Consider the following 27,679-nt stretch of genomic DNA (forward strand, 5'->3'; position numbering starts at 1 on the left):
AATGAGGGCTTCCTCTCCAGAAATAGTCAGTGGTCTTTTGCAAGGTGCTGAGGATACAAAGATGATACATTCTCTAATGCCTGGAATGTATACTCCAGAATAATGATTCTTAACACGGACTTACTGAGAAACCCTTATTGGAGGCTGTATTAGTTCATTTTCTTTAAAATACTGACTCAGGATCCACTCTAATTCAGAATCTCAGGTATTTCTAGTGTGCGGTCACCATTACACTACCTGGGGGCATGTTAAATGACAGGTGTGACAATTCTGGTGCAGATTATCTGAATTAGACTTTTCAAAACCAATATGTTACTGGCTCAATTTTAAATTAACCCCCTTTTTGAGCACTTTTTTGGCAACATACCCAATGATTCCAACTCAATTGCAATATTTCTGAGGACTATACTTTTTAATGTTTTATTTTCTCTTCTAATCCAGATTCTATAGCTGTACATAGCTGATAACCAATACAGTTTTCATTGAATATGGTTGATAAGACCACCATTAAGATGATTTCTACCAGAGGAAATTCTATTCCTATTAGTCATATTGATGATATCAAATGACTCAGAGTTGAACCACAGACTTCTATAAATATTATCAGCGAACTCAGTCAATAAGGTTCATTCTTATGGAAATGATACTGCAAGCCAGAATAAAATTAGGAAATAATATTATAACAATCTGGTTTCTATAGATACTGTATTTAATTAAATGATGTCTTCCCTAATAAAAAGCTAACCAAAACTTTCAAAAATCCACTAAAAATATGTGCTTCAGATTGATGTCAGACTGCCCCATTCATCTATTCCACAGAACCTCAAAAAGCTCTAACTGAAGCAAGACCATTAGGTACATAATAGAGATGCCAGGCTCTACAGTTAGACTACCTGGGTCCACATCCCAGCTCCCCAACATGTGCATATTATATAACACCTCTAACTGTTACATATCAGTCTTATTTATACTATTGACTCCACAAATATTTGTGTATAAAATTAATAGTCACTATCTAATTGCTGTCCAGCCTCTGCTTCTTGTTTCAGAAGCTCAATCATTCTGATGCTGATGATTTCAGGAGTGCCTAGAGAAACTTGGCATTAAGAGGCTTTCTAAGGTGTGAGGGATACTGCCAGAACTTTAGATTTTTTACTTCCTGGACAGTATGGGTACAATGATGACGTTGATGAGAAATACAAACAGCAAAAGCTATAGAAGAATGTGGGGAGAAAATTCATCCAAAAATTCACATAGATAAACATATTATTACTAACTCTAAAAAATCATTGCAATAAAAGATTTTGGTAATAAGAGACAAATAGCAAACTAGAGAACAGGGCCAGATGGAAAATGAATTGGGTTTAGTTACAGGGCTGGGAAGAAGGAAGATCCAAACTGTCCCGGGTATTTGATCCAAATCTCAAAAACAACTACACCAATATCTCGGATGACTATAGATGCAAAAATTCCAAAAAAAATATTAGGAAACTAAGAACACATTAAAAGGATAATACACTATGACAAAGTGGTTATTTTTGTTGGGCTACAAGGACAATTAAATATGTTAATCAAGAAATATATCACATTAATAGAATAAAATATAAAAATCACATTATTATCTCAATATATGTAGAAAAAAGTCATTTGAAAACAATACAACACCCATTAATGATAAAAATACTTGACCTATTGGCCCACACTCCCGCCACACACTCCCCAGCCTGAGATGTTCCTCCATGCATGTGGGTGGAGGCTGGGCACTGAAGCTTAGCCTTTGGAGATGAGACCCAGGGAAAGGACTCATGTTGGCTGCACAGAGGCAGGCTGACGAGGCTGCAGTGTTTCAATGAAGGTGCAGTCAGAAGGGGTCTGTGCCCGCACAGAGAGGCAAGGTGCCCTTGTTGCGGGGGAGGGGAGGGGGGTGGGCATGAGGAGAGGGCAAGACCACCCTAGGAGCTTCTTTCCCTGCTTGTGTGCTCTCAAGAAACAGGACACTACCTACAGAAGCTCCGGGGAGCGGGTCCAGGCAACTGCCTCTGCTAGGGAACCTATGAGCAACAGCGAGGACTGACCCTGCTGTCCTGGGAGAGCTCAAGCAGTGCCGCCACTAACACTGTGTAGGCCTTCTGGGGAGCAAGAACTGGCTGCCACGCCTGCACAACCCATATCAGAGGAATAGTGTCCGGGACACACTGAGGAAAGAGTCAGCAAGCATCCAGAGTAAAAGCAGCTGCTCGATTCCAGACAAGGTGGCAGATTAGAAGGACTTGAGCTCACCTCCTTTCACAAAATCAGCAAAATCACAACTAAATGCTGAACAATCATACATACAAAAATTTAAAACAAACAAACAAACTTGGAATCAACCAAAAATATTTTACATCCAAAGGTAGAGAAGAAGCCACAATGAGACAACAGTAGTGGCGAGCGTTTTCATGTAATCAAGTCCCATATTGGAAAATGATTATATCATAGAGGTTCTCCCACCAGAGTGAGAATTCTGAGCCACACATCAGTCTCCCCATCCTGGGTATTTGGCACTGGGAGGAGAAGATCCCAGAATATTTGGTTTTAAGGACCAGCAGGGCTTGAGTGCAGGAATTTCAAAAGGACTGGGAGAAACAGATTCTACTCTTGAAGGGCACACATGAAAATTCATATGCACTGGGACCCAGCACAAAGTAGTGACTCCATAGGATACTGAGTTAGACTTACCTCTGGGTCCTGGAGCATCTCCTGGGGAGGTCATAGTTGGCTATGGCTCATTGAAGGGCCAAGGACACTGGTGGCAGAGGCCCCAGGAAATAGTGATATGCTTGAGTTCACCTGAAGGTCTCCATTTTGGCACAAAGACCAGGCGCCATCTAACAGCCTGCAGGCTCCAGCACTGGAATGCCTCAAAGAAAAGAATCTGAAAGAGAAAGGATACATGTATCTGTTTTACTGAATAACTTAGCTGTAAGCCTTAAACCAACAGAATACTGTACATCAACTGTATTCTATAAAATTAAAAATAAAAGATTTTAAAAGGCAAACTATAATTATTACTAGATATAAAATTTATACATGTAATGTTAAGATTAAAACAGAATGTGAAAGGTGAAATCTAGAATGTGCAAATTTGTAGTAATTAAAAATATATTTCAGTCACTTTGTTAGCTTTATCATATGTTTAACAAGTACTTCCAGAGTAGTTCTATGTAATGGATTCAACATTATAATGAAAAGGGTCACAAAGAACAATGCTCCCCCACTCAATAGATCTGACCTTGACTGAAATTCTGCTATGTGTGTGGTTTAATTTGAAAAAACATTATTCGATCCTAATTTATAGTCCACAAATTAGCATTATGATATATTAAATTACTACTATAAATTATGTCCAATATATTGAACAAGAATTCTAAAATGTAGTGAATGACAAAATCAACCAGAATTCATTTATAACACATTCCAGTAAAATGTCAATTAGAAATTAAAATTAGATAAAAGGAGCAGAAAAATTAAGAAAACAATTCCATCTACCACTACATCAAAAAGAACAAAATACTTAGGAACATATCCAATTAAAGAGATAAAATACTTGTACTCACAAAACTCTAAGACATGAATTAAAAAAAAAACAGCTATATATAATGCAAACATGAGAAAATATACTCGTTTATAAAATGGAAGACTATTGTTTAAATGACCATACTATACAAAGAAATCTAGAGATTCAATGCAATTCCTATCAAAATACCAATGGAATTTTTCACAGAGCTAGGAAAAATAATTCCAAAATTTATATGGAAACACAAAACACCTTGAATAGCCAAAACAATCTGGAGAAGGAAAAATAAAGTGAGAGGATTACACTCCATGATGTCAAACTCTACTACAAAGCTACAGTATTTAAAACAGTACTTGGCACAAAAGTACAGACACATAGATTAATGGAACTAATTAGAGATACCAGAAGCAAACTCACATTTATGTGGAAAACTAATCTATGATAAAGAGGGCAAGAATATACAATGGAGAAAAGACTCTTCAACAAATGGCAATGGGAAAATTGAACAGCTACATTCAAAAGAATCACACTGGACTGCTCTATCACACCATGCACAAAATAAATTCACAAATGAAGCCATAAAACTTCTAGAAAAAAAATGGCAGTACAATTTTTGCTGTTGGTCCTCACAATATTTTTTTATATGTCTCCCAGCACAGGTGAAACAAAAGCAAAAATAAGCAAATAGGATTACATCAAACTATGAGTCGGACATGACTGAGCGACTTCACTTTCACTTTTCACTTTCCTGCATTGGAGAAGGAAATGGCAACCCACTCCAGTGTTCTTGTCTGGAGAATCCCAGGGACAGGGGAGCCTGGTGGGCTGCCGTCTATGGGGTCGCACAGAGTCGGACACAACTGAAGCGACTTAGCAGCAGCAGCAGCAGCAGCATGAAGCTTTTGCACAGAGAAATGTTATCAACAAAAGAATCAGCTACAGAATGGGAGAAGATATTTGTAAATGATGTGAGTTATAAGGGATTAATATCCAAAAGATACAAAGAACTTATACAACACAACATCAACAAAATGAACAGTCTGATTAAAAAATGGGCAGAGGCTCTGAATAGATATTTGGTCATCAGCAAATAAAAAAGTTTTCAACATCACTAATCATCAAGGAAATGCAAATCGAAACCACAGTGAAGGGACTTCCCTGGTTGTCAAGTGGTTAAAACTTCGTTTTCCAGTTCAGGGGGCAGTGGGTTTAATTCCTAGTCAGGGAGCTAAGATCCACATACCTCATGGCCAAAAAACCAAAACATAAAACAGAAGCAGTATTATAACAATTTCAACAAAGACTTTTAAAAATGGTCCACATTTTAAAAAATCTTTAAAGAAAACACAATGAGATATCACTTCACACTGTCAGAATAATGATTATTAAAAAGACATAAAATAACAAGTGTTGGTAAGGATATGAAAAAATGGAAATTTCATGCTAAGGGATTGTGGGTGTGTAAATTGGTGCATGGTTCCCCTATGTGAATCAAAACTTGTTGTGGCAAAGGGGCTTGCATAGCTCGATGAAGCAATGAGCAATTCATGGAGAGCCACCCAAGATAGACAGATCACAGAGAAGAAACGTGGTCCACTGGAGGAAGAAATGACAAGTCACTTCAGTATCACTGCCGCAAGAATGCCAGGAAGAATATAAATGAGACAAAAAAAAATAAGACACTGAAAGATGAGCCCAGCAGGTTGGAAGGTATCCAATATACTACTGGGGAAGAGCAGAGTGCAATTACTAATAGCTCCAGAAAGAATGAAGTGGCTGGGCCAAAGAAGGCATGACAGTTAGTTGTGGATGTGTCTGGTGGTGAAAGTAGTCTGAAGCTGTAAAGAACCGCATTGCACAGGAACCTGGAATGTCAGGTCCATGAATCAAGATGAACTGGACATGGTCAAGCAGGAGATGGCAAAAGTGAATGTCGACAACTTAGGAATCAGTGAATTAAAATGGACAGGAATGGGCAAATTTAATTCAGATGAACATTATATCTACTACTGTGGGCAAGAATCCCTTAGAAGAAATGGGGCAGCCCGTATAGTCAACAAGAGTCCAAAATGCAGTACTTGGGTGCAATCTCAAAAATGACAGAATGATCTCAGTTTGTTTCCAAGGTAAAAAATCCAACATTACAGTAATCCAAGTCTATGCCCCAACCTCTAATGCTGAAGAATCTGAAGTTGACTGGTGCTATGAAGACTTCAAGACCTTCTAGAACTAACACCAAAAAAAAGATATCCTTTTCATCATAGAGGATTGGAATGGAAAAGTAGGAAGTCAAGAGATATCTGGAGTAACAGGCAAGTTTGGTCTTGGAGTACAAAATGAAGCAGGACAAAGGCTAACAGAGCTCTGTCAAGAGAACACACTGGTCATAGCAAGCATCCTTATCCAAGAACACAAGAGATGACTCTACACATGGATATCACCAGATAGTCAATACCAAAATCAGACTGATATATTCTTTGCAACCGAAGATGGAGAGGCTCTATACCATCAGCAAAAACAAGATCTGGAACTGACTGTGACTCAAATCATCAGCTCCTTATTACAAAATTCAGTTGTAATGAATTCAGTCATGTTGCCTAGCCCAGATGCAAGGAGTGGAGAAATGGATTCCGCCTTTGATTGTAGAAGTTACAAAGAGCATTTGGCCAGTCTTTGCAGCTTACCATACCTGGTTAGAGTTTATCCATCTTCTATATGCTGGGCTTAGATTCAAGAAAGTAGGGAAAACCACTAGGAAATTCAGGAATGACCTAAATCAGAGCCTTTATGATTATACAGTTGAGGTGATGAATAGATTCAAGGTAATAGATCTGGTAGACAGAGTGCATAAAGAACCACGCGCAGAGGTTTGTAATTGTATTGGAGGCTGTGACTGATACAGTCCTACAGAAAAAGAAATGGAAGAAAGCAAAGTGATTGTCTAGCAGGCTTTACAAGTAACTGAGAAAAGAAGAGAAGTGAAAGGCAAGGGAGATATATCCAACTGTATGCAGAGTTCCAGAGAACAGCAAGAAAAGATAAGAAGGACTTCTTCATTGGAAAATGCAAATAAGTAGAGGAAAACAATAGAATGGGAAAGACTAGAGATCTCTTCAAGATGGAGATATCAGGTGAACATTTCATGCAAGGATGGGCATGATAAAGGACAGAAACAGTAGGGACCTAACAAAAGCAGAAGAGATTAAGAAGAAGTGGCAAGAATGCACAGAAGAACTATACCAAAAAGGTCTTAGGATCCAGATAACCATGATGGTGTGGTCACGTGCCTAGAACCAGACATCTTAGAGTTCAAAGTCAAGTGGGCCTTAGGAAGCATTACTATGAGCAAAGCTAGTGGAGGTGATGGAATTCCAGCTGAGCTATTTCAAATCCTAAAAGATAATGCTGTTAATGTGCTGCATTCAATATGTCAGCAAATTTGGGAAACTCGGCAGTGGAAAAGGTCAATTTTCATTTCAATCCCAAGAAAGGCAATGCCAAAGAATGTTCAAACTACAAAACAATTGTGCTCATTTCACATGCTAGCAAAGGTAATGCTCAAAATCCTTTAAGCTATGATTAGCTGCATGTGAATCAAGAATTTCCAGATGTACAAGAAGAGTTTAGAAAAGGCAGAGGAACCAGAGATCAAACTGTCAACATGTGTTGGATCATGGATAAAGCAACAGAATTACAGAAAAACATCTACTTCTGCTTCCTTGACTTCACTAAACATTTGTGTAGGCATGCATGCTAAGTCACTTCAGTCGTGCTTGACTCTTTTACAAGCCCATGAACTGTAGTCTGCCAGGCTCCTCTGTCCATGGGATTCTCCAGGCAAGAATACTAGAGTGGGTTACCATGCCCTCCTCCAGGGGAATCTTTCCAACCCAGGGATCAAACACATGTCTCTTTTGTCTCCTGTATTGGCAGGTGAGTTCTTTACCACTAGTGCCAACTGGGAATGTGTAGATCACAAAAAACTGTGGAAAATTCTTAAAGAGATGGGAATACCAGACCACCTTACCTGTCTCCTGAGAAACTTACATGTAGGTAAGAAGCAACAGTTAGACTGGGACATGGTATAACTGACTGGTTCAAGATTGAGAAAGGAGTACTACAAGGTTGTACTTGTCACCCTATTTATTTAACTTATATGCAGAGTACATCATGATAAATGCTGGACCAGATGAATCACAAGCTGGAATCAAAATTGGTAGGAGGGAGAAATATAACAACCTCAGATATGGAGATGATGCCACTCTAATGGCAGAAAGCAAAAAGGAGTTAAAGAGCCTCCTGCTGAAGATGAAAAAAGAGAGTGAAAAAACTGTCTTGAAACTCAACATTAAAAATCTAAGATCATGGCATCTGTTTCCATCTCTTCATGGTAAATACAAGGGGAAAAATTGGAAGCAGAGACAATTTTCATTTTCTTGGGCTCAAAAAATCACAGCAGACAGTGACTGCATCCATGGAATTAAAAGATGCTTGGTCCTTGGAAGGAAAGCTATGACAAATCTAGACAGTGCATTAAAAAGCAGAGACAGTAATTTGTCAACATAGGTCCATATAGTCAAACTATGGTTTTTCCAGTAGTCATGTACAGATGTGAGAGTTTGACTATAAAGAAGGCTGAGTGCTGAAGAACTGATGCTTTTGAACTGTGGTGCTGGAGAAGACTCTTGAGAGTCCCTTGGACTGCAAGGAGGTCAGAAGCATTAATCATAAAGGAAATCAACCCTGAATAGCCACTGGAAAGACTGATGCTGAAGCTAAATCTCCAATACTTTGGCCACTTGATGCAAAGAGCTGACTCATTGGAAAAGACCCTGATACTGGGAAAGATTGAAGGAAAAATTAGAAGTGGGTGACAGAGAGTATATAGCATCATCGACTCAATGGACATGAATCTGAGCAAACTCTGGGAGAAAGTGGAGGACAGAGAAGCCTGTTGTGCTATAGTCAATGGGGTCACAAAGAGTTGGACATGACTTAGTGACTTAACAAGAACAACCATAACTATTTATTACAGTATTACGTACAGTTGTCAAGGTATGGAATAATCTAAGTGCCCATCAATACATGAGTGGGTAAAGAAGATGTGGTTTCTATGTACAATAGTATATTACTTAATCATGGAAAAGAACCAGATCTTGTCATTCATGACAACATGGATGGATCTAAAGGGTATTATGCTGCTAACTGCTAAGTCGCTTCAGTCGTGTCCGACTCTGTGCAAGCCCAGAGATGGCAGCCCACCAGGATCCCCCATTCCTGGGATTCTCCAGGCAAGAACACTGGCGTGGGTTGCCATTTCCTTCTCCAATGCATGAAAGTGAAAAGTGAAAGTGAAGTCGCTCAGTCGTGTCTGACTCTTAGTGACCCCATGGACTGTAGCCCACCAGGCTCCTCTGCCCATGGGATTTTCCAGGCAAGAGTACTGGAGTGGGAAAGGGTATTATCCTAAGTGAAATAAATCAAAGAAAGAAAAATAGTGCATAATTTCACTTATATGTGAAATCTACATAAACAAATGAATCAGCATAATACAGAAACAGAGTTATAGTTACAGAAAGAAACAGGTGATTACCTGAAGGTACAGTGGTGGGTAGAAGAAAGAAATAGGTAAAGAAATTTAAGATGCACAAACTACCAGTTGCAAAATAAATGAATTTCAGGTATAATATGTACAGTAATGGGAGTATAGTTCAGAACTATTTAACAGGTTTATATGGTGACATCACAACTACACTTAGTGTGATGATTGTTTTGAAATGTATAAGACTATCAAATCACTATGTTGTGTGTCAGTAACTAACACAGTATCGTAGGTCAACTATACTTAAAAAATAAGTATAGTAGGTCAACTATACTTAAAACAAACAAATAATCTTAAAAAGAGTTCAGATTTGTGGTTACCAGAAAGGGTGACAGTAGATGGGAATTGGATAAAGTCAGTCAAAATATACAAACTTCCAATTATAAACTAAATAAGTACTAGGAATATAATGTACAACATGATAAAAATAACTAATACTGTTCAGTGTTAAATATGAATGATACTCAGAGAAAATCCTAGGATTCTTACCAGATGAAAGGTTTTTTTCTATTTCTTTAATTGTATTATGAGATGATGAATATTCACTAAACTTACTGTGGTAATTACTTCATGATATATGTAAGCCAAATCATTAAGTTATACATCCTAAACTTGTACAAGCTCTATGTCAATTACATCTCAGTAAACCGGAAGGGGAAAAAAACACATAACAGGTGTCTAAGACCTAGTAGAAACAGTTAGGCCTTAGACACCTGTTATGTGTTTTTTTCCCCTTCCGGTTTACTGAGATGTAATTGACATAGAGCTTGTACAAGTTTAGGATGTATAACTTAATGATTTGGCTTACATATATCATGAAGTAATTACCACAGTAAGTTTAGTGAATATTCATCATCTCATAATACAATTAAAGAAATAGAAAAAAACCTTTCATCTGGTAAGAATCCTAGGATTTTCTCTCAGTATCATTCATATTTAACACTGAACAGTGTTAGTGTGTCAGACTTTATTTTGGGGGGCTCCAAAATCACTGCAGATGGTGACTGCAGCCATGAAATTAAAAGACACTTACTCCTTGGAAGAAAAGTTATGACCAACCTAGATAGCATATTCAAAAGCAGAGACATTACTTTGCCAACTAAGGTCCGTCTAGTCAAGGCTATGGTTTTTCCTGTGGTCATGTATGGATGTGGGAGTTGGACTATGAAGAAGGCTGAGCGCCAAAGAACTGATGCTTTTGAACTGTGGTGTTGGATAAAACTCTTGAGAGTCCCTTGGACTACAAGGAGATCCAACCAGTCCATTCTGAAGGAGATGAGCCCTGGGATTTCTTTGGAAGGAATGATGTTAAAGCTGAAACTCCAGTACTTTGGCCACCTCATGCGAAGAGTTGACTCATTGGAAAAGAGTCTGATGCTGGGAGGGATTGGGGGCAGGAGGAGAAGGGGACAACCGAGGGTGAGACGGCTGGATGGCATCACTGCCTCGATGGACGTGAATCTGAGTGAACTCCAGGAGTTGGTGATGGACAGGGAGGCCTGGTGTGCTGCAATTCATGGGGTCGCAAAGAGTCAGACACGACTGAGCAACTGAAATGAACTGAATTGAAGGCCTAACTGAAGTTGTCTGAATATTAAGTGCCAGGTTGACCTCTGAACCTGAAATGGCCCAATAGGAACTTCTCCTCCCTGCTCCTGTGGATAAGATGTCTCTTTATCAAATATATAGGAACAGTTTCTGCTTATACCCTTGTTACAAATTTCAGTTCACTGTTAGCACTTGGAATTATTCAAGGAAGTCTCCATTGGACTCAGATACAGTTTTACCTTTCTGATGCTCGAAAGCCTCCCTAGTGTCTGGTGGTTCATTCTGTTCTCAAGCGCAACTCCCGAGTGGACCCTTAGTGTGCACTGTGTCCTCCTACCACAGACTATGTGTATATGTGACTAGTCAAATGTTGTCGGTCTCATCTTCCCAGTGTTGGAGGTTGTGTACAGACATCCCTATAGCTCTAGGCTGGTGAATTCCTCTCATCAGTGTGGTAAAAAGGCAGCAATTAAACAATCAAGTAGATAAAACAAAGGATTCTTCAGATTTTAGTCAGCCTTTGTTCCTTGAAGCAAAAGAATCCTAATGGAAACAAATGGACTGAGTTTGAACCATGATTCCAGACACATGATGGAAGCATTCACTAAGTAAGGGAAGTCAGGAGAGGGACTGGACTGGAGGAGAAACCACGAGTTCAACTGGCAAGATTTGGTTATATGTGTGTGCCATGAAATAACGAGGTATCATGTAGCTGTAGGATAAGAGTCTACATCTCAGCAGGAAAATGCATAGAAAAAAATACAAATGTGAGGGTTGCATTTATAAACACCACTTGAATTCATCCGTTTACATGTAGAAGGCTAGGCAAATTTTAAAAATTGCAATAAACATGTATTTATTGCAATGAATCCTTTGACTTTACTATTTATGCCAATTTATTCAAATTTCTTATAAAGGTAGAATTTTAAAGAATCATACTGATGTTTTAAAGAAAGGTGTTAATATCCATGGGTATGTCCATAATTTCTAGCTTTTTAGGTAAATTTTATAGAGAAGCTATGTATGAGGTCTTAGATCATATAAGAATTAAACACTAAATATTGAGAAGGATTTTTCATAAATTCCTATGAAGGAATTGAACATGTCCCACACTTGGCTTAAATGAACTTATGGCAACAGCAGCGGAAAAAAAAAAATAGAATATAGAAAGAGAAGCAAAGGACTAGGTGGGAAAAGAAGAAGAGGAACATTCATCTCAAATATGACTTCTCCCATATAGACTTTCTTGCATAACAGGAAAAGGAATTTATTCCTATTAAGTAATTTTTCTACTTGTTTTGTTATCTTAAAAAAAAAACACTGTATAGTTGTATTTATTTATCATCATTCCCTAATAAATCTTGAGATCTTCCAAACAAGGGCCAGTTATCTTTGAAATCTCACTATGACATCAAAGATGAAAAGTTTGATATTTGTCCCATAAATCTAGTAAGAAGAGATCTATAATATAGTTTTGATATGTAAAAAGAGATGATTGGAAAGCACTTGGTCTATTTTTCCTCATATATTTAGGTGTGTCCCAATGAAAGACTTTAGTCTTTCAAGGCCAAACTATAAACTATTAAGGGAAAACACTATTTGGCTTCAGATTGAGATGCCAGATAACACATAGAGTTTGCTTCACATCTCAGTGAGATTCTTCTGGGAAATATGGGATGAATTACAAGAAAGAAAAAAGTATAACACCCAGGAGAATAGGAGGCAGGGTGAAGAATTGCTGACCAATGAAAAAATATCAACAGTTTGTTGAAGTAGGATAGAAGATGCAACCAAGCATAGGCTAGAAGGAAGGAAGGGAGGAGCAAGTTTTCACAGAGAGTCTCTAAAACTCTCATCTGAGAGTGAGGCGGTACGCTTAAGCATGGAAATGGAAAACAGAGCTGAAATTCACTGGAAGTGCCAGTATGGAATAACTGTCCACAGAAGGTCATTCACCTTTCTTCAGTGTTGAACACGCAAATCACTAGCAATCCATGTTCACTCCCAAGCACTGGTCCAGATGTTTGCAGAGGTCTGTGTAATCGGAGAAGGCAGTGGCACCCCACTCCAGTACTCTTGTCTGGAAAATCCCATGGGCAGAGGAGCCTGGTGGGCTGCAGTCCATGGGGTCGTGAAGAGTCCGACACGACTGAGCGACTTCACTTTCACTTTTCACTTTCATGCACTGGAGAAGGACATGGCAACCCACTCCAGTGTTCTTGCCTGGAGAATCCCAGGGACAGGGGAGCCTGGTGGGCTGCCATCTATGGGGTCGCACAGAGTCAGACATGACTGAAGTGACTTAGCTGCAGCAGCAGCAGCAGCAGCATTGGTTATGATGTACGAACAAGCAGAGAATGACGTGTCTTTGGCAGGCCAGATCATTTAATTATTACCCTTCGAGAGCTCTCTTTCCATCAATGACAGGCCAGCAACACTGGCAGCTTTATCAGCCTATACCCAGAGCAAAGAGATATGGACAAAGATCTCTGCTGTTCTTAAAGTCACTGAGTTTATTGGCTTTTTTGTTATCTTAGCAAGATCTAATCTTTTCTTATTTTGCCTTTTGTCTTGTCTCTAAGTTGGTGTAGGGGGAATAGAAAATCCAAGCCTTTTCTGTGGCTGTTGGTACTCCAGTATTTATCCCTTATTGATCTAGAATTAGGAAATTCACACAAAGGAGAGGAGAGAAACAGATCTGAGAGGAGATACAATTTTTTGAATGAAAGAGTGCATCACTTTAAGTGGCCTACACTTAGACATATTTTCATTGCACTTCAGAAAAATAAAAGATATTAATGGCTTCTAAAGACAGATTTTAAAAAGTCACTCAAAACACAATGAGACAAATATAGATGTGCCAATAGGCACATGAAAAAATGGGCAACATCACTAATTATTTGAGAAATGCAAATCAAAACTACAATGAGATATACCTCACATCTGTCAAGATGACTATCACCCAAAAGTATACAAACAATAAATGCTGGAGAGGGTTTGGAGAAAAGGGAACCCTCCCACACTGTTGGTGGGAATGTAAACTGGTACAGCCATTATGGAGAACAATATGAAGGTTCTTCAAAAAACTAAAATTAGAACTATTATTATCTAACAATCTCATTCATGAGCATATATCCAGAGAAACCATAATTTGAAAAGATACATGCACCCTAATATTCATTGCAGCACAACTGACAATAGTCAAGACATAGTCCATTGACATATGAATGGATAAAGAAGCTGTGGTATATGGAATGCATAGAACACAACATGCAGAACACAATGGAATTCTGTGCAGTTATAAGAAAGAATGAATTTTCCATATGCAGCTCTTTGGATGGACCTAAAGATTATCATAATAAGTGAAGTAAGTCAGACAGAGAAAGACAGTATCATATAAAAGCATTTATATGTGGAATCTTGAAAAACAGATACAAATGAACTTATTTACAAAACAGACTCAATGTCTTCAAAAAACAGTCTTATGTTTACCAAAGGGTAAACATGGGGGTAAAGGGAAGAATAAATTAGGAAGTTGGTATTAATATACATACACTATTATATGTGAAATAGATTATCAATAAGAATCTATTGTATAGCACAGATAATTCTACTAAATATTCTGTAGAATGGGTATATAGATATGTGTATATGTACAACTGAATCACTTAGCTGTATATCTGAAACTAAAACATTGTATATCAGCTATACTGCAATATCTAATAAAAATTAGTTCAAATAATACTTTACTATGACTATGATATGGAATACAAACATGTAAAGGTCAAATTTTAAAGAGAACGTTGAAAAATGAAATCTAGAATGTTCATATTTATAGCAACTAAAATATATATTTCAGTTTTGTTACCATTATCAAATGTTTAAATAGTACATCCACAGTAGTACTAGTTATGTAACAAACTCAAATTATAATTAAAAGGGTCATGGAGAACAACGCTTCCCTACTCAATAGATCTGATCCTGACTGAAATTCTAACAGGTATGTGCTCTAATCTGAACAAATATTATTCTATCCTAATTTACAGTCCTTGATTTATCATATTTTTGTGATTTTTATATTAAATTAGCCTTTTAAATGATATCCCGTATAGTAAACAAATAAAATTCTAAAATTTAGTAAAAGACATAATCAGCCTGAACTGATTTCTAACACACTACAGTAAAATGTGGACTGTAAATTAGAAATAAAGAAAATAATTAAGAATTCCTACCTACCATCACATCATAAAAACTTGTAATTCCTGGATATGAATCTAACAAAGGGCTAAAAGACTTGTACGCAAAAAGCTCTAAGACATGACAAGAAAACAAACAAACAAAAAAAACTGCCTATGGCACAAACAGGGGAAAAAGATAGTCTGTTCATAAGTTAGAGAATATTATTTAAATGACCATGAAAACCAAAGCAATCTATAGATTTAATGACATTCCTATCAAAATATAAATGGCATTTTTCAAAGAGCTGGAACCAAAAAATTCCAAAATTATCTAGAAAGACAAAAATCCCTGCATAGCACAAACAGCCATGAGATGATTAGTCAATGCTAAATGTAGCATACTCCCTGACTTCACACAATAATACGAAGGTACAAAAAAAAAAGACATAGAACAATGCAACAAAACAGATTTCCCACAAATGAACCCACACTTAAATGAAAATTAATCTATGACAAAGAGGACAAGAATGTACAGTTGGGAAAAGATAGAGTCTTCAGCAAATGGTAGTGGGAAAACTGGACAGCTACACACAAGTGAGTGAAACCGGACTGTCTACCACACCATGCACAAAAATAAATTCAAAATGGAGCCATGAAACTCCTAGAAAAAAATGGCACTACACTTTTTTCCACTGGTCCTCACAATATTCTTTTTTGATGTAGCTCCTTGCACAGGTGAAACAAAACTAAAAATAAATAGGATTACATCAAACTATGAAGATTTTACACAGGGAAATAAGTCATCAACAAAACAAAAGGACCAGCTGTAGATTGGGAGAAGGTATTTGCAAATTCTGTGACTTAAAAGGGGTTAATATCCAAAAGATACAAAAAACTCATACAACTCAACATCAACAAAACCTGGTTAAAAAGTGGGTAGAAGATCTAAATAGATATTTTCCCTGAAATATATACAATGGGCATCATACAAATGAAAAGATTTTCAACATTCCAAGTCATCAGGGAAATACAAATCAAAACCACAGGGAGATATCACCTCATGCCTGTCAGAATAACTACTACCAAATACAGCAAATAACAAGTGTTGGCAAAAATATAAAGAAAAGGTACCTTCACTCTGGAACATTTGCTGCTACTGCTGCTGCTAAGTTGCGTCAGTCATGTCTGACTCTGTGTGACCCCATAGACTAGGCTCCACTGTCTCTGGGATTCTCCAGGCAAGAACACTGGAGTGGGTTGCCATTTCCTTCTCCACTGGAACATTTGAGGGTATGTAAATTGGTGTAGCCAATATGGAAAATAGTATGGAGATTCCTCAATTAAAAATGGAGCTACCATATAACCATAGGCAATGCTACTCCCAGGTATATATCAGAAGAAAGCCAAAACACTAAGTAGAAAACATATATGCACCCCTATGTTCATTGCAGCCTTATTTACAATCATCAAGATATGGAAGCAACCTAAGTGCTCAACAATAAATGAAAGGGTAAAAACGACATGTTCTATATATACAATGGAATATTACTAAGCCACGAAGAAAGAGCTAGATCTTGCAATTCATGACAATGTGAATGGAACTATATGGTATTATGCTATGTGAAATAAATAAGACAAAGAAAGACAAATTATGCATGATTTCACTTAGATGTGAAATCTACATAAACAAACCAAACGAGTGTATAAAACAGAAACAGAGTCATAGTTACAGAAAAAAAAAAAAAAAACAGGTGACTGCTAGAGGAAATGATGTTGAGGGGAGGAAAGATATAGGTAAAGAAGTTTAAGATGTACAAATTTCCAGTTGCAAAATAAATGAGTCAAAATAAATGAGTGATGGAAATATATTCTAGAACAATATAAATGTTTGTATGATAACATATCCTAACTAAGGCTTCCCCAGGAGGTACAGTGGTAAAGAATCTGTCTGCCAGTAAAGGTGGCACTAGAAACACAGGTCTGATCCTTGGGTCGAAAAGCTCCACTGGAGCAAGAAATGGCAACCCACTCTGGTATTCTTGCCTGGGAAATTCCATGGACAAAAAAGCCTGATGGGCCACAGTCCATGGGGTTGCAGAGTCGGGCATGACTGAGCATAGCAGCACACACACGTATAACTAGACTTACTGCAGTGATCATTCTGAAATGCATAAAAATATCAAGTCATATATTCTGTGTTTGGAACTAACACAGTGTTGTAGGCCAATTATGTTCCAAAAATGAATGAACAAACTATTTCCTAGAAAAAGTGATAAGATTTGTGTTGACCAGAAAGGGGGGTTTTGCAAGGAACTGGATGAAGGCAGTCAAAATGTACAAATTTCCAGTAATAAGACACATAAGTCCTACAACATGATAAAAATAACTAACACTGCCCTGTGTTGTATATGAATGTTATTAAGAGTGAATCCTAAGGCCTTTCATCAACCAAAGAAACTTTATTTTTTTTAACCTGTATCTATGAGATGATATTCACTAAACTTACTGTGATAATCACTTCTTGATGTATGTAAGTCAAATCCTTAAGCTGTATATCTTCAGTTTAGTTCAGTTCAGTCACTCAGCCGTGTCCGACTCTTTGCGACCCCATGAATCGCTGCACGCCAGGCCTCCCTGTTCATCCCGAAGTTCACTCAGACTCACGTCCATCGAGTCAGTGATGCCATCCAGCCATCTCATCCTCGGTGGTCCCCTTCTTCTCCTGCCCCCAATCCCTCCCAGCATCAGAGGCTTTTCCAATGAGTCAACTCTTCTCATGAGGTGGCCAAAGTACTGGAGTTTCAGCTTTAGCATCTTTCCTTCCAAAGAAATCCCAGGGCTCATCTCCTTCAGAATGGACTGGTTGGATCTCTTTGCAGTCCAAGGGACTCTTAAGAGTCTTCTCCAACACCACAGTTCAAAAGCATCAATTCTTCAGTGCTCAGCCTTCTTCACAGTCCAACTCTCACATCCATACACAACCACTGGAAAAACCATAGCCTTGACTAGATGGACCTTAGTCGGCAAAGTAATGTCTCTGCTTTTGAATATGCTATCTAGGGTTGGTCATAACTTTTCTTCCAAGGAGTAAGCGTCATTTAATTTCATGGCTGCAATCACCATCTGCAGTGATTTTGGAGCCCAAAAAAATAAAGTCTGACACTGTTTCCACTGTTTCCCCAAATACCTTAAACTTATACAAGCTATGTGTCAATTATATCTCAATACAACTGGAAGAAAAAAAGAGCACAACTCTTAATATTTGTGTAGGGCCTAACTACAATTGTCTGAATATTAAGTACTCCATTGACATCTGAAACTGGGATGGCCCAGCTGCAAGTTCCCTTTCCCACTCTGTTCCTGTGAATAAGATATTTCGTTATCAACTGTGCCAGGACACTTTATGCTTATAACTTTGTCACAAGTTTCAATTTCCTGCTAATACATGGAATTATTCAAGGAAGCCAGTCATAATCACTCGATGAACCCAGAGGACATTTCACTCCCTTGATACTGCAAAGCTCCCCCAGGGCCTGGTGGTTCATGCTGTTTCCAAGTGCAGCCATCAGGAGCACTTTTAGTGAGTACCGAGTCCTCCTACCCCAGGCTGTGGGTGTATGTGATTATCCAACTGCTATCAGTCTCATCAGTCCAGTATTGGATATTGTGTTCAGACACCCCTAAAACTCTAGCATGGGAATTCATCTCATCAGTGTAAAAAGCAACAATTATAATAACCACAAAGATATAATTATAAATACTTTAAGTTTTTGTTTTATGAATCTAACCCTGACTGAAACAAATGCAACTAACTGAAGCTCAATGAACCAAGTATATGTTAGCTGTAGGATATGAGTCTACATTTCAGCAGGAAAATTCATAGGAAAGTAGACATATGTGGAGTGTCAGTATATAAACAGCATTTGACGTCACTAGTTTTGATATGGAAGTTCAGGCAAATAAAAAGAAAATTTGGCAATAAAACATGTATTTATTCCAATGAATCATTTGACTAAACTTTCTTTTGTGGAAATCTTATACATAAAAATTTGTTAAAATTTTAGATTTTGAAATCATGTAACAAATGTTTCAAAGAAAGGTGTTAATTTGCAAATAATTTCTTGCATTTTAATTAAGTTTGACCACAAATGTATATCTGAGGTCTTAGATCATAGTTGAAACACACTGTAAGTATTTAGTAGGAATATTCTCAAATTCTGATAAAGGAATTGAATGTGTTCCACACTTAGCTTAAATAAATTTACGAGACAGCAAAAAAAAAAAAAAAAAAAACACCACCAAAAACCTAGAATATGGAAAGAGAAGTAAATGCCTGGGTGATTAAAGAAGAGGAACATTCATTTCAAATACTCCTTCTCCTCTGTACAATTTTCTTGCATTTAACAGGTGAAACTAATTTATTTGTCTTCTGTAATTCCCTAGTTGTTTTGTTAAAAAAAAAAAGACTGTGTATTTTTATTTATGTGTCTTCCCACCCTCACACCCTGATAAGTCCTGAGCATCCACAAAATAAGGGCCAGTTATCTATGTAATCCCACTCTGACAGGAAGATTAAAAGTCTGATATTTGTCCAATAAATCTAGTAAGAACACATCTATAATATACTTTTGATGTATAAAAAGAGGTTATCTCAAAGCACTTATATTTTCCCATATATATATGTGTGTGTGTGTGTTTCAGAGAAAGAATAAAACACGAAGCAGTTTAAGATGTCAGTTCATCCATAGAGTTTGCACCCCTCCTCTGTCAGATTCCTCTGGAATAGATAGAATGGATTATGAGGAAGAAAACAGTAGAACCCCAGGAGAACAGCTGACTGATCAATGTGAAAGATGAACTTCTGATGAAGAGAAGGAGAAGCTGCTCCCAAGCATAGGCTAGAAGGAAGAAAGAAGGAGCAAGTCTTCACAGAGAAACTGTCAGAAGCTGTTGCCTCAGACTGAGGATGTATGCTTAAAGCACAGAAATGACAAACAGGGCTGAAGTGTTAGTTCAAAATAACTGTCCTTTGATGACAATTCACCTTTCTCTGAACTTGAACACACAAATCACAAGGAATTAAAATGGTCCTGAAGGAAATGGCAATCCACTCCAGTACTATTGCCTGGAAAATCCCATGGATTTAGGAGCTTGGTGGGCTACAGTCCATGGGGTCACAAAGAGTTGGACACGACTGAGTGACTTCACTTGTTGCTTGTACAGGACCATGTGATTAGTTACAATGAATGAACAATCAAGAGAAATGGTATGTGTCTTCTGCGGGCTAAATCATTTAAGTATTACACTTCCAGAGCACTCTTTCTATCAATTACAGGCCAGCAACACTGAGATACTGGTGGCTTTATCAGCCTACCCCCAGAGTGAAGAAATGAAGAAAAGAGAACCCAGTCTCTACTGTTGTTAAAGTGACTAAGGTTTTGCCTTATTTGTTATCTTAGCAAAGTCTACTCTACTCTTATTTTGCCTGTCATTTTATGTAAAAATTAGAGGAGGGGGAGTGGAAAATACAAGTGTCTAGGTTGCACATATTTACCACAGGATTTATGCCTTATTATTCTATTATTGGAGGTTCACACAAAATACAGAAACATGATGGCTAGGAGAAAACCAGACTTGACAGGAGACACAACAGGTTTTATCATCACACAAATATTTGAAGAGGAACAACAAAGAGGTTCATTTACATTTTTAGCCACAAATCTCTATGTGGAAGCCCCAGTCCTTGTGAATTGGGTGCAATATTGCATAAGCCACAAAAAATTCCTTTTGCTTAGACTGTTAAATGTCTATATAGCATCAAAAATAATGTGTTTCCTGGGCCCACAAGTTCTGCTTCACATTTGTCTTTCCTAGATTTCTCTCCAAAGACAATGAATGATAAAAGAGGAAAATTAAGGTTTGGTCACTAGAGAAGTATGTCCTTTGATAATAAGACCTTCTGTCCTTCATGTACCCAAAACTCTGTATCTGTATTTGTGTGTGTGTGTGTGTGTGTGTGTGTGTGTGCATGCACTATAAGGGGTGCAACCAAAATTTCTTTTTCTATTAAAGAAAGAATTACAGCTACTTATCATAAATAAATAATATAACAAGAACTGAAATTAACTTATGGGAGCCCCAAGATTATCTTTTCTCTCCTCTCAACTTTTCTAACTTCCCTCTAAAATATGCCCCCATCCAAAGATTTCCCAGGTCCATATCTTTGGATAAATGTAACACAAATTTTCAAGATGATTATCTGAAATATGTGCTACTGTTTAAAGCTACAGGGAAAGAGACACAGATGTGTATAACGGACTTTTGGACTCAGAGGGAGAGGGAGAGGGTGGGATGATTTGGGAGAATGGCATTCTAACATGTATACTATCATGTAAGAATTGAATCGCCAGTCTATGTCTGACGCAGGATGCAGCATGCTTGGGGCTGGTGCATGGGGATGACCCAGAGAGATGTTATGGGGAGGGAGGTGGGAGGGGGGTTCATGTTTGGGAACGCATGTAAGAATTAAAGATTTTAAAATTTAAAAAATAAAAAATAAATAAATAAATAAATACTATAAAAAAATAAAAATAAAAAAATAAAGCTACAAGACAAAAAAAAAAAGTTCATTAAATGATCATCACTGTAATTTTAAAAGGCTCACATTTAGACATATTTTCATTAAACTTCAGAAAAACAAAGGAGAAGATATTAAAAGCTTCTCAAGACATTTGTTTAAAAGCTACTCAGAAAGCAATGAGAGACATATAGATGGCCAAGAGGCATACAAAAAGATGACCAACTTTGCTAATTATTAGAGAAATGCAAATCCAAACTACCATGTGGTATTACGTCACACTGGTCAGAATGGCTATCATGAAAATGCCTACAAACTATAAATGATGGAAAGCGTGTGGAGAAAAGGAACGCTCCTACACTGTTGATGGGAATGTGAAGTGGAATAGTCAGTATGAAGGACAGTGTGGAGGTTCCTTAAGAAACAGAGATGCCACATGATCCAGTAATCTCACTCCTGGCCATACATTAGGAGAAAAACATAATCTGAAAAGATACATACACTCCAATGTTTGCTGCAATACCATCAACAATAGTCAAGAGCTGCAAGCAACCTAAAAGTCCATCGACAGAGGGATGGATAAAGAAGATACGGTACATATATTCAAAGGACAACTACTCAGCATATGAAAGAATGAAATAATGTCGTTTGTATCAAAATGGATGGACTTAACAATGATCATACTAAATGAAGTCAGTAAGACATAGAAAGATAAATATCACATGACATCCCTTATCTGTGAATCTTAAAAGAAAAGATACAAATGAACTTAATTTACAAAATAGAAACAGACTCAGACATTAAAAACAATCTATGGTTACCAAAGGGGAAGCTTGGATGAGAAAGAGGGATAAATTAGGAGATTGGTATAAACATATAAACACTGTATATGAAATAGATAATCAACAAGGATCTACTGTACAGTACAAGCAAGTCTACTCAATTTTCTTCAGTAAACTGTATGGGAAAAGAATCTAAAAAGAATGAATGCATGTATTTGTTTAACTGAATACTTAACTATATATCTGAAACTAATATCACAAAGTAAACAAACTATACTTTAATATAAAGTATTAAAGAAAAAGAAAAATGAAATTGATATAAATTCATTTTTATACAAAATAAAAATTAAATAATAGAAAAAGTTTTCCATTACTATTGTAAATGATGTTCCATACACTGAATAAAGAAAATTCCAAAATTTACTGAATGACATAATCACCCAGAATTTTGTTGAAGCTTTTCCATTATTAAATGAGTGTTGTAAGTTAAAAATTAAAAAAAAGAAAGAAATATTAAGGAAACAATCCCTTGTACCATCAGCCTAAAACAAACAAACAAAACACCTAGGGATAATCAAACCAAAGAGGTTATAAGACTTGTATTCCAAGAACTCTAGAATGCTAATGAAAGGAATTCTATACAACACAAATGTGGAAAAATAAACTCTGTTCCTAAATTGGAAGAATATCATTTAAATGACCATACTACCCAAGGCAATGTACAGATTCAATGAAATTCCTATCAAAATATCAGGACATTTTTCAAAGAATTCCAAAATTTTACGGAAACACAAAAGACAAAACTGGTGCCCTGGGATGACCCAGAGGGATGGTACGGGGAGGGAGGAGGGAAGGGGGTTCAGGATGGGGAACACGTGTATACTTGTGGCGGATTCATGTTGATGTATGGCAAAACCAATACAATATTGTAAAGTAATTAACCTCCAATTAAAATAAATAAATTTATATTAAAAATACAATTTTGAGAAGTAAATCAAAGTTGGAAGTACTACACTCCATGATTTCAAACTATAATGTAAAAAGAGAGTAATCAAAACAGTCCTGGGCATGAAAATCAAACACATAGATTAATGGGACAAAATAGTAATTACAGAAATGAACTCACACTTATATAGAAAATTAATCTATGACAAAGAAGGCAAGAATATACAATGGGGAAAAGATAGACTCTTCAGCCAATGGCAGCGGGGAAAATGGGAGAGCGACATGCAAAAGAGTCAGACTGGACTGCTCTTTCACACTATGAACAAAATGAAATGCAGAACGAAGCCGTTAAACTTCTAGGAGAAAACTGGCAATACGTATTTTGACACTGGTTCTCACAGGATTTTTTTTTTTTTTGCTATGTCTCCTTGCACAGGTGAAACGAGAGCAAAAATAAGCAAACAGGATTACATCAAAGTATAAGGCCTTTGCACAGAGAACTAAAATGTTGCTAAAACAAAAGGACCAGTAACTGATTGGGAGAAAATATTTTTAAGCGATGTGACTTACATGAAATGAATACCCAAAATATACAAACAACACTTTCAACTCCACACTAGTGAAACAAAAAACCTGATTTAAAAAATGGGTACAGAATCTGAATAGACATTTTTCTGACAAAGATGGTCATCAGTCAAACGAAAAGATTTTCAACCTCGCTAACTATCAGGAAGATGCAAATCAAAACCACAATGGAATATCACTCCACACCTGTCAGAACAATTATTGTCAAAAAGGCAACAAATAGCAAGTGTTGGTAAGGATATGAAGAAGGGGAACCTCTGTGCTGGAGGATTGACGGGTATGTAAATTGATGAAGCCAATATGTAAAATAGTGGGGAGATTACTCAAACAATTAAAAAGGGAACTGCATATGAACATAGGAAATTCCTCTCCTGGCTCTATCAGAAGAAAGCCAAAGCACTGAGGAGAAAAGATATATGCACCCCTATGTTCACTGCAGCCTTATTTACAATTGTCAAAATATGGAAGCAACCTAAGTACCCATCAGTAAATGAATGGGTAAAGATAATATACCTAGCCATGAAAAAGAATGAAAGCTTGCCACTCACAAAAACATGGATGAATCTAAAGGGTATTCTATTAAGTGAAAAAAGTCAAAGAGAGACAAATAGTGCGATTTCACTTATATGTGAAATATAAATCAGCAAAATAAATGAATAAACATAAATCAGAAACAGAATCATAGAGAGAACAAACAGAGGAGAGGCTGGTACAGAAGGGAAAGAAGTACATAAATATAAGAGGTACAAACTTCCAATTGCAAAATAAATGAGTTACAGGTATGAAATGTACAGTGATGGAAATATAGTAAACTATAAAAACAGGTTTATATGGTGAGGTATCATAATGAGACTTATTGTGGTGATTGTTTTGCAAGATACAGAAATATTAAATCACAACGTTCTGTATCAGGAATTACCACAGTGTGAAGATCAGGTATAATTCAAAAATAAATGAACAAACAATCTCATGGGAAAAAGAGGTTAGATTTGTAGTTATCAGAAAGGAGGTGTGGGTAGGAATTGGCTGAAGGAAGTCAAAATGTGCAAACTTCCTGTTACAAGATACAGAAGTCCCAAGGATGTAATCTATTTATACAATATGATAAATATAACTAATACTGCCTTATGTTACATATTAATATCTTTAAGAGAGTAGATCCTTAGTGCTCTCATTAGGCAAAGACATTTTTTCCCTGAATTTCTTTAATTTTGTATCTATATGATGTGATGGATATTCACTAAACTTATGTGACTATCACTTCATAATATATGTAAGTCAGATCATTAACCTATACATCATCAGTTCAGTTGCTCAGTCGTGTCCAACTCTTTGCGACCCCATGAATCGCAGCACGCCAGGCCTCCCTGTCCATCACCAACTCCCAGAGTTCACCCAAACTCATGTGCATCGAGTTGGTGATGCCATCCAGCCATCTTATCCTCTGTCATCCCCTTCTCCTCCTGCCACCAATTCCTCGCAGCATCAGGGTATTTTCCAATGAGTCAACTTTTCGCATGAGGTGGCCAAAGTATTAGAGTTTCAGCTTCAGCATCAGTCCTTCCAATGAACACGCAGGACTGGTCTCCTTTAGGATGGACTGGTCGGATCTCCTTGCAGTCCAAGATACTCTCAAGAGTCTTCTGCAATACCACAGTTCAAAAGCATCAATTCTTTGGTGCTCAGCTTTCTTCACTGTCCAACTTTCACATCTATACATGACTACTGGAAAAACCATAGCCTTGACTAGATGGACCTTTGTTGGCAAATTAATGTCTCTGCTTTTCAATATGCTATCTAGGTTGGTCATAACTCTCCTTCCAAGGAGTAAGCGTCTTTTAATTTCATGGCTGCAATCACCACCTGCAGTGATTTTGGAGCCCAAAAAAATAAAGTCTGACACTGTTCCCACTGTTTACCAATCTACTTCCCATGAAGTGATGGGACCAGATGCCATGATCTTCGTTTTCTGAATGTTGAACTTTTTCACTCTCCTCTTTCACTTCCATCAAGGGGCTTTTTAGTTCCTCTTCACTTTCTGCCATAAGGGTGGTGTCATCTGCATATCTGAGGTTATTGATATTTCTCCTGGCAATCTTGATTCCAGCTTGTGCTTCTTCCAGCCCAGCGTTTCTCATGATGTACTCTGCATAGAAGTTAAATTAGCAGGGTGACAATATACAGCCTTGACATACTCCTTTTCCTATTTGGAACCTGTCTGTTGTTCCACATTCAGTTCTAACTGTTGCTTCCTGACCTGCATACAGATTTCTCAAGAGGCAGGTCAGGTGGTCTAGTATTCTCTTCTCTTTCAGAATTTTTCACAGTTTATTGTGATCCACACAGTCAAAGGCTTTGGCATAGTCAATAAAGCAGAAATAAATATTTTTCTGGAACTCTCTTGCTTTTTCCATGATTCAGCAGATGTTGGCAATTTGATCTCTGGTTCCTCTGCCTTTTCTAAAACCAACTTGAACATCTGGAAATTCACAGTTCACTTATTCCTGAAGCCTGGCTTGGAAAATTTTGAGCATTACTTTACTAGCATGTAAGATGAGTGCAATTGTGCAGTAGTTTGAACATTGTTTGGCATTGCCTTTCTTTGGGATTGGAATGAAAACTGACCTTTTCCAGTCCTGTGGCACCTGCTGAGGTTTCCAAATTTGCTGGTGCAGTGAGTGCAGCACTTTCACAGCATCATCTTTCAGGATTTGAAATAGCTCAACTGGATTCCATCACCTCCATTAGCTTTGTTGGTAGTAGGTCAGGGGCAGTGGCTGAGCTGAGGTATCCCATGCCCGAGGTCAGGGGTGGCGACTGAGAGGAGCAACCCCAAGTCCAAGGAGTGGCAGCTGCGTGGGTGCAGGAGGGCCGAGAGGAGCTACTCCATTTTCAAGGTCAGGAGGGGCAACCTCCTCCAAGGTAAGGAGCAGCGGCTGCACTTTGCTGGAGCAGCCATGAAGAGATACCCCACGTCCAAGGTAAGAGAAACCCAAGTAAGACGGTAGGTGTTGTGAGAGGCATCAGAGGGCAGACACGCTGAAACCAAAATCACAGAAAACTAGCCAATCTGATCACAAGGACCACAGCATTGTCTAACTCAATGAAACTAAGCCATGTCATGTGGGGCCACCCAAGTTGGATGGGTCATGGTGGAGAGGTATGACAGAATGTGGTCCACTGGAGAAGGGAATGGCAAACCACCTCAGTATTCTTGCCTTGAGAACCCCATGAACAGTATGAAAAGGTTATACATCATCAACTTATACAAATTCTATGTCAATTATATCTCAATAATACCGGAAGAAAAAAGAACACAAAATAGGTGTGTAAGGCCTAACTAAAATTGTCTGAATATTAAGTGCCAGGTTGACCTCTGAAACTGGAGTGGCCCAATGGGAACTTCCTAACTCTGCTCCTGTGGATAAGATGTCTCTGTATCAAATATACAAGGAACAGTTTCTGCTGTTACCCTTGTAACAAGTTTCAGTTCACTGTTAACACATGGAATTTTTCAAGGAAGCCAATCACATTGTCTATTGGATTTAGAGCTTTTATCTTCCTGATACCCCAAAGCCTCCTTTAATGTCTGGTGGCACACTGTCTTTTCAAGTGTAATCCCCGGGTGGACTCCTGGTGTGTACTGTGTCCTCCTAACCCAGGCTGTGGGTTCAGTTCAGTTCAGTTCAGTTGCTCAGTCGTGTCCGACTCTTTGCGACCCCATGAATCGCAGCACGCCAGGCCTCCCTGTCCATCACCATCTCCAGGAGTTCACTCAGACTCACGTCCATCGAGTCCGTGATGCCATCCAGCCATCTCATCCTGGGTCGTCCCCTTCTCCTCCTGCCCCCAATCCCTCCCAGCATCAGAGTCTTTTCCAATGAGTCAGCTCTTCGCATGAGGTGG

This window comes from Ovis canadensis, chromosome 4 (assembly GCF_042477335.2).
Source record: "Ovis canadensis isolate MfBH-ARS-UI-01 breed Bighorn chromosome 4, ARS-UI_OviCan_v2, whole genome shotgun sequence".
Lineage (NCBI taxonomy): Eukaryota > Metazoa > Chordata > Mammalia > Artiodactyla > Bovidae > Ovis > Ovis canadensis.